Source organism: Seriola aureovittata, chromosome 4 (genome assembly GCF_021018895.1).
Source record: "Seriola aureovittata isolate HTS-2021-v1 ecotype China chromosome 4, ASM2101889v1, whole genome shotgun sequence".
NCBI lineage: Eukaryota > Metazoa > Chordata > Actinopteri > Carangiformes > Carangidae > Seriola > Seriola aureovittata.
The window spans coordinates 20,649,484-20,659,996 of NC_079367.1; the positions used below are offsets into that span (position 1 = coordinate 20,649,484).

Consider the following 10,513-nt stretch of genomic DNA (forward strand, 5'->3'; position numbering starts at 1 on the left):
GGATTGGTACATCCCCTTGGTCAGGGTGTAGACATGACAGTGCAGGTATCCAACTCAGGGTAGGCAAAACACCCCCAGACTTAAATATTCCCACTACGGTTTGATACACTGGGTATCATTGTCTCTCTCCTGTTCATCTACTTACATACACTCTTCTGTTACTGCCATAAATCTCAATCTTGGATGCATCAGTAAATTGGACTTTCTTCTTGATAACCACCATGAAATGCTGGTATTCCTTAGCCCATCCCAAGCATTTGGCCTCGTTTCTTCAACTGAAAAGTGGTTGAGAAACTGCTACTGGTCCTCTGAGTCCAATACAAGACAGCGTTTTCAGTGAATGGGGTCTTGCGTTCTTCAAATTCTGTATGTGTGATAAAGTTGCTTTTCTACCTCTCAGAGAACTAAGCTTGATGTATTGATCCTCTGATGGTCTTGTCATTTTTGGTCTGCCTGATCGTGCTTTGGATACAACTGATCCAGTTTCTGCATGTGCAAGAGTTCCATGCACTGCCACTTTATATACCTTAAGTCTAGCCATGATTCGATGCTGAGAAAGTCCTTCTATGCTTAGAATAACAATTTGACTTCTGCCATTATCACAATGCTACTTAGTAAGCAATTATTATGCAGGAAAATTGCGCTACAGCCTTATTTATAACACATGGCTGTGAGTTGAGTCACTTGAATGAGCATCTTATGAGTCAATAAAATCCACCTGTGTGTCATGCTTCAACAGAAGGGATAAAACTGACCTTTTGTACAAAGGTGTCAAATTTGCTCAAATTTGACTGCTGACCTACAAATTGTGGAGAACCTTAAATATTTCATCTTCATTTTACGTGACGTAACTTCTTGTGTTTTTAAATGTTTCTGAATCCGCAAACTCTCTGATTATTTTCAGGTTTGAGGTGTGAAAATAATTAGAGATTTTCAATGTGGTCTCACACTATAAGTCAAGTAGACAAACACAAAATAAGAAGAGTAAGGTGCAGATGACTAATTTCTCAATTAAATTTCTCTGCTTCCTCTTGTGAGAGTTCTTGCTCACCCCTCACTTTGGCACACAGACTTGTAGACCATCACCTATAAAGCAATTTCCTGGAGGACGTTAATTCAATGGACTAAGACCCGCTTGACAAATACAAGCAGGACCAGAGGGTAGCATTACTGTACCCAATAAAAAGCCAAACATTGTCCCCCGTCACCTCTACCCCCCACGCCCCCTCCCCGTCTTCCTTCCTCCCCTCACGGAACCCTTAGCGTCCTCCTGTTGACTAAATTTCTTCGATGACGTAAGAGTCCACGTACATCGTCTATGTAGGTGATGCTTCTGAATGAATGAGTGTCCCCTCCCATCTCCATTGCTAGTACTACGGGATGTCTATAAGAGCAGATCATCGGGACAGCCTGCTGAATTTCATGAGGTGCCGAGGTGCGAGAGGGAGATGCGAGATTGAAAAATCAATCAAAAAAATAAAAAATAAAAAATTCGAGCTACTTTTGTCGAAAATTACGCACCAGTGCTGGCGACGAGGTTAGATAGGATGTGACTATGATGTATGAACAAAATTGCCGCCATCAAGTTGTAATATAGAGGTGGGAAATGGTAAAACTGTGCTTTCTTTATAGTTTGATCAAGTCGTAAACTGAAGACACCTCAGCTGGACCGGTGAAGACCAAAGAGGTAAGTTTCTCTTTTCATTGTGCCATTATTTTTGTCCTGTATGAAATTTTGAATGCTTACAAAAAGCTGCCTTACTCCTTCACGCGTGGCAAAGAAATTACAACAGGGACGGGATTGTTAAATCAGGGTAAGCTCACTCTTTTCCTGTCACCGAATTTCCCTCTGCGTGTCATTTCGTGAATCTACGGTAGATTACAGAAGCTGGAAGTTACTGCAGTGTGAGTCACTTTGGCGCACATGGGCAGTGACAACTGTGAAAAAAGGAGAGAATGTCTTGTAGGGTGTAGGCTACGCTGACTGCATGTTAACCAGGCTGCATCCCCGCAGATAGTAAGGGAATCACGACGTTATATTTCCAAGGGTGTCGGTCAGTCTATGTGGGACGGTGTCCAAACGGGCTGCCTCTTGGAAGTGTTCGTGCCTAACACAGCCAATACTGGTGTCTGTAGTCAGGGTGGTATGGGACAACATGTACTCATGTGTTGCTTGTTGGGGGTTAGGCTGGACCAAATTATAAGACACACCAACCCTCAAGAAATCCATCAGTGAAACGCTGCATGTAGCCCCGATGGAAGGACTTATTTAAATAAAGTGAACTATTATCCAGGCAGAGATCCTCTCCCTAGTTCGCCAGCTTTTTCCTTTTTTTTCATGTTGAAATGACATCGTGACGTGTTCTTGAGATGAAGTCAATTTTGCGTCATTCCTGCGCACATGCAGACGACTTCCAATCACCCATCTCTGGGCTTTAAAGACACAGTGCCAGTCGCCTATATACGTCCACAGCCTGCATTGCGATGTGTCTCTATACTAGGTGGGGAGATGAGGGGAGGTGAGGGGGTGGGAAGGCCTGGGGACCTGATGAAAACTCCCCAAGGTAACTCCTGGAGGGGCCCATGACCAGAATTACAATGAGCACAGTTCAACAACGTCTCCCGCTGTTTTTAGCCTTTATGTCCGGATGTGCGGGGCATATATTCACACCGGCTTTAAACGAACTTGACAGAGCACTGGAAACAACACGAGCCTTAAAGAAATGAACAACAACTGAAACAACCAGCGGCTCCTCGAAGCTGCTTGGTGCTGTCCGCGGTGCTGAACGTGGTCGGTGGGCTGACCTGCTGAATTTAAACAACACTGTGTTACACAAAGAAGCTGCGATTTCTGATACACATGTACACACAAACTAGGCTTCATCTGATTTGTTATCATACAAATAGAGAACCATTCGAAATGTCCTCATATGGTAGCTAAATGTAATAGGTATTTTAAATTGTTATTGGGAGATAACCTTAGAGATCCTTCTGTCTGTCCTCTGTGTAAGTTTGTGATCAGGTCCATAGTAAAAGTAGCAATATTCTAAACTCTCTGACCTCTAGCTAACGTGTGTATGTCTATTAGAAATAGAGAGGCGCATCTCTAGAGCTATTTACGGCTCAGGCAGCAGCAGAAACTCGGCCAGCAGTGTTTGTCGGCCAGTGGATGATCTTCAGGACCATGGACAGTGACATAGTCCAGATACTCGGTCTGTCACAGGAGAAATTGGTCCAATCACACAGTTGTTTTTTTTTTTTTTTTTACATGTATTTTTTCCATATGGGGTAGAGCTATACTCAGATTACTGTTACTAATGTTAGCACTAATATAAGTAAGTTACAGTGACACCACCAGAGACAGACAGGCAAAAATATGACACAGGTAAAAGGCCAAGTCAGTCGTAACCTCTGACGCCACTTGGGTGAAAACTTTTGTACTTGTCGACTCACAGCGCTCCTCACCTTTATAGATTCCTTCAGAAGACACATTGGTCACATGAAAAGACACAAAATCACCACCATAAACCACTTGACATAGCTCGAAACAAACAGTATATAAACATGCGATTAGTGCTTGTGAGTACTCAAATTTCCTGACTGCTGACGTCAGTCCTAGAGTTACTCAGTTGAGCTTGCATAAGCCACCAAACCACCCTGTTCTCCTGTCTGTCCATATCCTGTGGCTGACTCATAGATAATCAGCATGGAAATCAATACTACAAACACAACAAGTGGGCTATGTAACTGCCTGTCTGGCCACCCATAGCCTAAGGCCTCTGGTGGGAAAGGCTGTGATGTGTGCTACTGTGAGCACTGTGTCATAGTATATGATCTGCTTTTGCTAATGGCTGAGTAGTGTGCCACAGAGATATGGCAGGTAACTGTAAAGAGAACTAAAGAGCTTTTTTTTCTTTGCACTTCACGCCTTGATTTGTTTATGTAATGCAATTATAGATGACATTTAATTGTTAAACAAAGGGCAGCATCACAATGTTTCTCTCTGAATCCCTCACATTTCCCTCTGCATGTTGTTACCAGCTTGTATGCTTTCTTACTCTCTGCAGTCTGATGTAATATTCTATGCTACAGCTCTGTTCTACCAGTCAGTGCATCAATACCTTGGCTCTAGACTGCTTACTGCTAAAACTGCTCCAAAGTACAGTAACAGTCTACAGTCATGGCTACTGACGTCTGGCAAACCTCTGCTCTGTGTGATCAAATTCACCTTTGTGACTGTAAGAGTTAAGATGAGTGGGAAGATGCTGCTGCACTGTGTGAAGTTTCCTTTCGGAGCTCAGCACTACTGAAGGCTGCATCACCAACATCATCAAACCACCGAGGACGTCAGTGGTTACCACAGCCAATCATATTTCGCCGGCTGTCTCCATGGTGACCGTGGCATTAGATTGTTACTGTAGCAACAGCACCACTGGTAACAGTCTACAGCCATGGTCGCTAGGGGGCAAAACACACATCTGAACCAGAGTGGTGCAAAAGAGCAAGCTGTTAAAAAAAGACACGCTACATGTAAGAGTCAGCAAGAGAGGAAAAGTGACAAAAAATATAATTTTTCTAGAACATATTTTACAGCACTTGATATGAAGTGAGTCATTCATGTAATTCATTTGATGATTTAAAAAATAAGAAGATAAGAAAACAAAAAGATTGACTCAAATCATGGTGGTTAAAAATACATGATGTACAATGCAAAATAAGTCAAACTAATACAAACAAAAGAGCCTGGCTGCATATATATACTGTATGTAACTGAACTCTGTGAACCTGACCATAATTAAGCCCACAGAAGCAGAACTCCTTACATGTCAGGGAAAAAAAACCTCACATATCTGCTGCACATTTGAGAAGGAATATTCTAGTATATCCACATTCTGGAGGAGGGAAGACTCCTCCACAAATAAATGAAAGTCTTGGGTGTAGAAGGTTTATCAGAGCAGCAGTGTCAGGCGGAGGCTACCTGTCCACTCCTGATGGAAACTGATACACTTGTGCCAGGAGAAGAGCTCAGAGAACATCCTGAAAGTGTTACTCCTTATCACTGGTTATAGCAGTGTGTTGGCTGTAGCTCTACAGGTTATTCCGTTTTATTTTCTTACAAAAGCTGTAGGGGTTTGATCCTTCCTGAACTCATTTCCATGTCTGTGTTATGGTACATGCATATTTGAATCATATCCATGTAATGTAGAATTTCCTATCAATAAATTAATTAATTATTAACACATCAAACTTTGTATCTTTGTCAGTCAATTGCTTTTTAACACTGAAGTGAAAGCTCAGGGACAGCCACCCAGCAGTAACTTTGGACTTGGCAGGGATTCAGTGTCTTGCTCAAGGACACTTGGTTGTACTGGTTTAAGAATGAAATACATTGCTTATCAGGCACATCAAAACCTCATCCTGAAGGTGTGTTGCCAGCCCTCTGAGGGTGAGTAGTCTTGGTCTCTGCACTGTAAGACTATACATTCTGAACTCCTTTCTAGCAGCATATGAACTCTTTACTGTTCAGATACCAAGACCCAGATCATAAAATTGGCACCACTGTTGGTTATAATTAACCTGATTTTAATATCTGTGACTGACCTGGTCATAAAAAGTTCCATTATTTGTATCTTACTTTTCAGCAGTTTTTTGAAACACAAGATTAGAAGAAGTAAATGCTAATTAAAGGTATAAAGATACTATACATTGTAAGGATTTCACGTGCAGCAAAGAAAAAAAAAAGAAAAAACCTTGAGAAGAAAATTAATGATTGAGTGAATCATCTAATAATGTGACTCAGTAAATACATCCTTTATGATGAATTATTCTCAAGTTGAAAGAAATGGAAAATGTTCCACTTATTACAAAGTAGTTTAATAGAAATAAATATTCTTAACCTTTAAATTTCATGTAGCAAGAAATATTCTGTAAAGATAAGGAGGTCTTAGGCTGAAGAATTCATATCACATATAAAGTAAATGGCTGTGGCCTTGAGCCACAATATATCTGTCCCCATCCCCTAGTTCATCTTTTTTGTGCTTTTTTTTAACTCAAGAATCAGCACCGTCTTTTACCGTATTTTGAAAAAAATAAGATTTATTCTTTACAAAGTAAAGTATGTCACAGTATGAACCTGCTGCCCTCAGAGGAGTTATATGCATCATAAACGCACAACTATGCTACACATTTTAAACGAACTGACCTTTCGCTGTAATGCTAGCGATAAAATGTAACAGTGTTTCTTTAGTTGTTGGTGGGTAATCAGGTTCATCAGAATATGAGAGAGAAAAATCATTGGGTACTAAAATTGTGAGGTTTCTTTCCTCTCATCCACCTGAGAACAGAGAGAGAGAAAAAAAACGACTTTCACACTGGGAAAGTTTAGTGTTGTGTCAACACGTGTCCTTATTGTCTGGTAAACCTGTTACAACATCGTAACAAAATCTTTAGTAACACTTAAAAGGAATGTTAATGTGTCCATAGTAAACAATGTGCTCATGATGACTTCATAATAAACTATTAATAACTTAATAAATATTCATTAGTATCTTTTATTTCCCAATTAGACTTTACATCAATAAGTTTGACATTAGCTGTTTTATTTATAAGTCAAGAAAAGCTTTGCTTATACATACATTTTGAAATATTACTAAATGTAAAGCTTCAGTATAGTCTAACGTTTATTTCAGGATAAATGAGTAAATGCTTTATTATATATTTAGATGTCAAGTGTTGGTGAACAACAACTTGTTGTTGACCTTTAAGAATAAAGTATACAACATTTTAAGTAGTTATCAAGGTTATAAAGTAAGGAACAAATAAGAATAAATACATAAAATAATAAATAATATAAGAATAAATACGATAAAGTGCTACAGAAGTTTCTTGACAGCCCACTTCTAAATACTATATAAAATAACCAGTACAAGCAGTATATATTAGTCCCTTATTATATATGAATCTGCATGCTGATCACTGGTTAATTCTAAATCAGATGGTTTGTCACAAAACCAGTAACTACTCATTGTTAGAGCAATAATAGTTTTCACTTGGAAAGCATCACAAGCTCATGAATGACACAAGACAGACAGCTGAAGCCCCAAACTAGAAAATTAATTAATCAGTTCAAAGAACATTCACATTAACATTCACATCCATGTGTTGTATTATTTGCTAACACAGCCACACTATATAGTAGAGTGTTAAACTGACAAGTCCAAGTGACTCATACTTCCTCTCCCCTTTTACCAACTTGATAACCAACAGCTAAAAAGTAATTCAAGCTTTTAACAATTCAATTCAATTTTATTTGTATTATTATGTATTGTATGTATTATTATTTGTATTATATATTATACCTTACAGGGTAAGATCATGACCTCACAATATTACAGAGAGAAACACAACAGTTACCACAATAAACAAGCGCTTTGCGACATTGGATCAGGTCCCCAGGCAACCCTTTTGCCCTCAAAAGGTTGGGTTGAGAGGAGAGAAATTGGGAGGGAGAAGAAATAATAATAGTAATACTAATGATAATGATTATAATAATGAGATCCTGCAGCTCCAGAGTAAGAGATATCTGTAGATTCAGGACAGAGAAAGAGACAGAGAGGAGACGTGCAAACTATGGGAGGGAGAAAATACAAAGTTAATGACATGAAGTAGTATATAAATGCATGTGGAGAGAGAGAGAGAGAGAGAGAGGGAGAAAGAGAGAATAGAAGAGAAAAGAAAAGAAAAGAAAAGAAAAGAAGAGAAGAGAAGAGCTCTGTTCATCATGCGAGTACCACCAGCAGTCCTGGCCTATAGCAGCACAACTAAGGGATGCTTCAGGGCTTACCTGAGCCAGCTCTAACTTTAAGCTTTATCAAAGAAGAGAGGTTTAAGCCTAATCTTAAATGTAGAGAGGGCGTCTGCCTCCTGAACCCAAACCGGTAGCTGTTGCCACAGGAGAGGAGACTGACAGCTGAAGGCTCTGCCTCCCATTCTACTCTTGGAAACTCTAGGCACCACAAGTACGCCTGCATTTTGAGAGCAGAGTGCTCTGTCAGGATAATAATGAGCTCTTTAAGATATGACGGTGCCAGCACTCTGGTGGTACTGCTGCTGCAGCATTTTGAATCAGCTGAAGGCTTTTCATAATGTTATGGGACATCCTGATAGTCCAGTCAAGAGGTGACAAATGCATGGACTAGTTTTTCAGCATCATTTTGAGATAGGACGTTTCTGATTTTTTGAAATATTGCGCAGGTGGAAGAAAGCTGTTGTAGAGATTTGTTTTATGTGTGAAGTAAAGGTCATGTCCTGGTCAAAAATGACTCCAAGTTTTCTTACTGTAGCAATGGAGCCCAGTGTCACACCATCCAAAATAACTATATTATCAGACAGTGTAGTTCCGAGGTGTTTAGGATCAAGTACAATAATATTAGTTTTGTCGGATCTAACTCACTAACTAAAAAAGTTTTCAAGTAGTAGCAATTCAAATAAAAATTCTGAGTAAGGAGCAGGTGGATGATATAGCTACAGTAACTCGTAGAACTGGTTTTGTGTTTACCAGCTTGGATGTGAATGACTAAGGGTAAGGCTTTCAAATGAGTTACGATAAAGTTAAGCTTTAGGGTTGATTAAAATGCTGGAGTGGTGAGATTTAGATGAGAGTTGTGTAATATTTTATATCCCACATTTAATTGTCCTATTTTTTGGTTTTGTTACAGTAGTTTTCATTAGGTTTACTATTGATTTAATACATTTAGGTTGTGGGGCAAACACAGTTTCTATGGGGTTTATTGCAGGTGACTGCTTTAAGAGAAGCGCACAGAAGTGTGTAAGACTCTGCCTCTCGGTCTCAACTCTGGGTTGTCATGGATTTGGCTTTCTAATAAACTCGGCCCGACTTCAAGACATGAGAGCTGCTCAATCCAGCGTGGGATGTATGCTGTCTCTCCTAATCAGACCAGGTCTACCCCAGAATGTCCGCCAATTATCTACAAAGCCCACATCGTTTGCTGGACACCAGCCAGCAGTTGAATGATGACATGCGGCTGTACAGGTCATCACTTGTCAGACACATCCAGGGGCCCAGAGGAAAACTACAGAGTCTGACATTGTCTTTGCATATGTACACCCCTGACTCCACATTAATCTTAGTGAGCTCTGATTGGCATAGTTGGGTGTCATTACCGCTGATGTGACAACAGTCTTACTGTATTTACGTTTATCCCTAGCCAGCAGTTTTAAATAGGATTCATCATCACCTGCTCTGTCCTCAGGATATGATGGTCACCTGTGTCAAGTTTCTCAAAATAGAGATGCCAATAACCAGAGTTGGTTTCTCAGTGGGTGTGTTGCTAAGTGGGGAGAACCTGTTAGAAACGTGAACAGGTAAGTGGTGAACCATAGGCTTTTGCTTAGGGCTATGCCTCTCATTGTTACGGACAGTCACCCAGCTGCCCTGGCTTCCTGGCTGCTCAAGAACTGCTGAGGGGAGAGTAGGAGCTACACTGGATTGGCCTGCACCAGTTGCTGGAGGCTGGCTAACTATAGGAGCTAACGCTGTGGTTTCCATGGTGCAGAGCTGTGCTTCCAATTCACTGAGCCTCGTCTTCATGTCAACAAAAAATCTATAATTATAAAACATACTGTTATCACTAAAGGAGGCAGAATAGTAACCAAACACAAGGCACCTCGAGCAAGAGAGAGCAGGAGAGTGAGTTGGAGAAAGATGCTGTGTCTATATTCACATATTTCCATTCACTTGCAGTTTTAAGTGTGTTCACATTGACAAGTATGGCAAAATATAATGTACTACAAATACTCGGTTTACTCAAAATAGTCAAAACGATGGACACGTCTCACCCTCAACGGTCGCCATCTTGGCTATGCAGCGGAAGGGGAGGAACCACCAGTGTATTTTCAAACTGGTTTGGCCTAATTTCCTCTAGCGTGACACAGGGGGCACACTACACTGTTGGAATTCAGTAACTAGCGGACTGGAATAGCGTGTAAACAACTCTGGATTAGCAAGAAAGTTGCTCAAAGAAAGAGAGCTATGAGTGTTTGGGTAAAACTAATGCATGTTTAAATATACAACAGGTACGCCACTGTAATAAAAAAAAACACCAAAAATAACTGAATTGAGACAGAACAGCACAATACACCAATACCAGCACCAGCCATTACATTTACCGCAGCAGATCAACACAATGAATCCGTGGCTGCTGCTCTTCATTGGAACTAAAATCAATGCTATTAAATAGTCATTGAGAAAGGGTCGGTATATATATTCACAGATATTGAAGAACTAATCATTAGATTCTTGTACGTTTGAGTGATATAGTCTGTTCTCAAGCAGTGTCAGGAGCCACTAGATCCTCCTTCACACTATTTAGGAATTGAAGTTCATTGGGTTCTCGATAAGAAAAGGAAAAAAAGGAATAGAGCACAGGGGGTTTTTCAGTGAGTATTTGGCAGTGGATTGAATGGAGTTCGGCTGATAATACAGATGGCACTT

General features: G+C 40.2%; 1 long non-coding RNA gene across 1 annotated transcript; it reads left to right on the forward strand.

Moving 5' to 3' along the window:
- Positions 1-1,354: 1,354 nt before the first annotated feature.
- On the forward strand, positions 1,355-5,247 carry LOC130167324 (uncharacterized). Its single transcript, XR_008827270.1, has 2 exons — positions 1,355-1,537; positions 1,633-5,247. It is a non-coding gene; the product is annotated as an uncharacterized LOC130167324 (long non-coding RNA).
- The last annotated feature ends 5,266 nt before the right edge of the window (positions 5,248-10,513 follow it).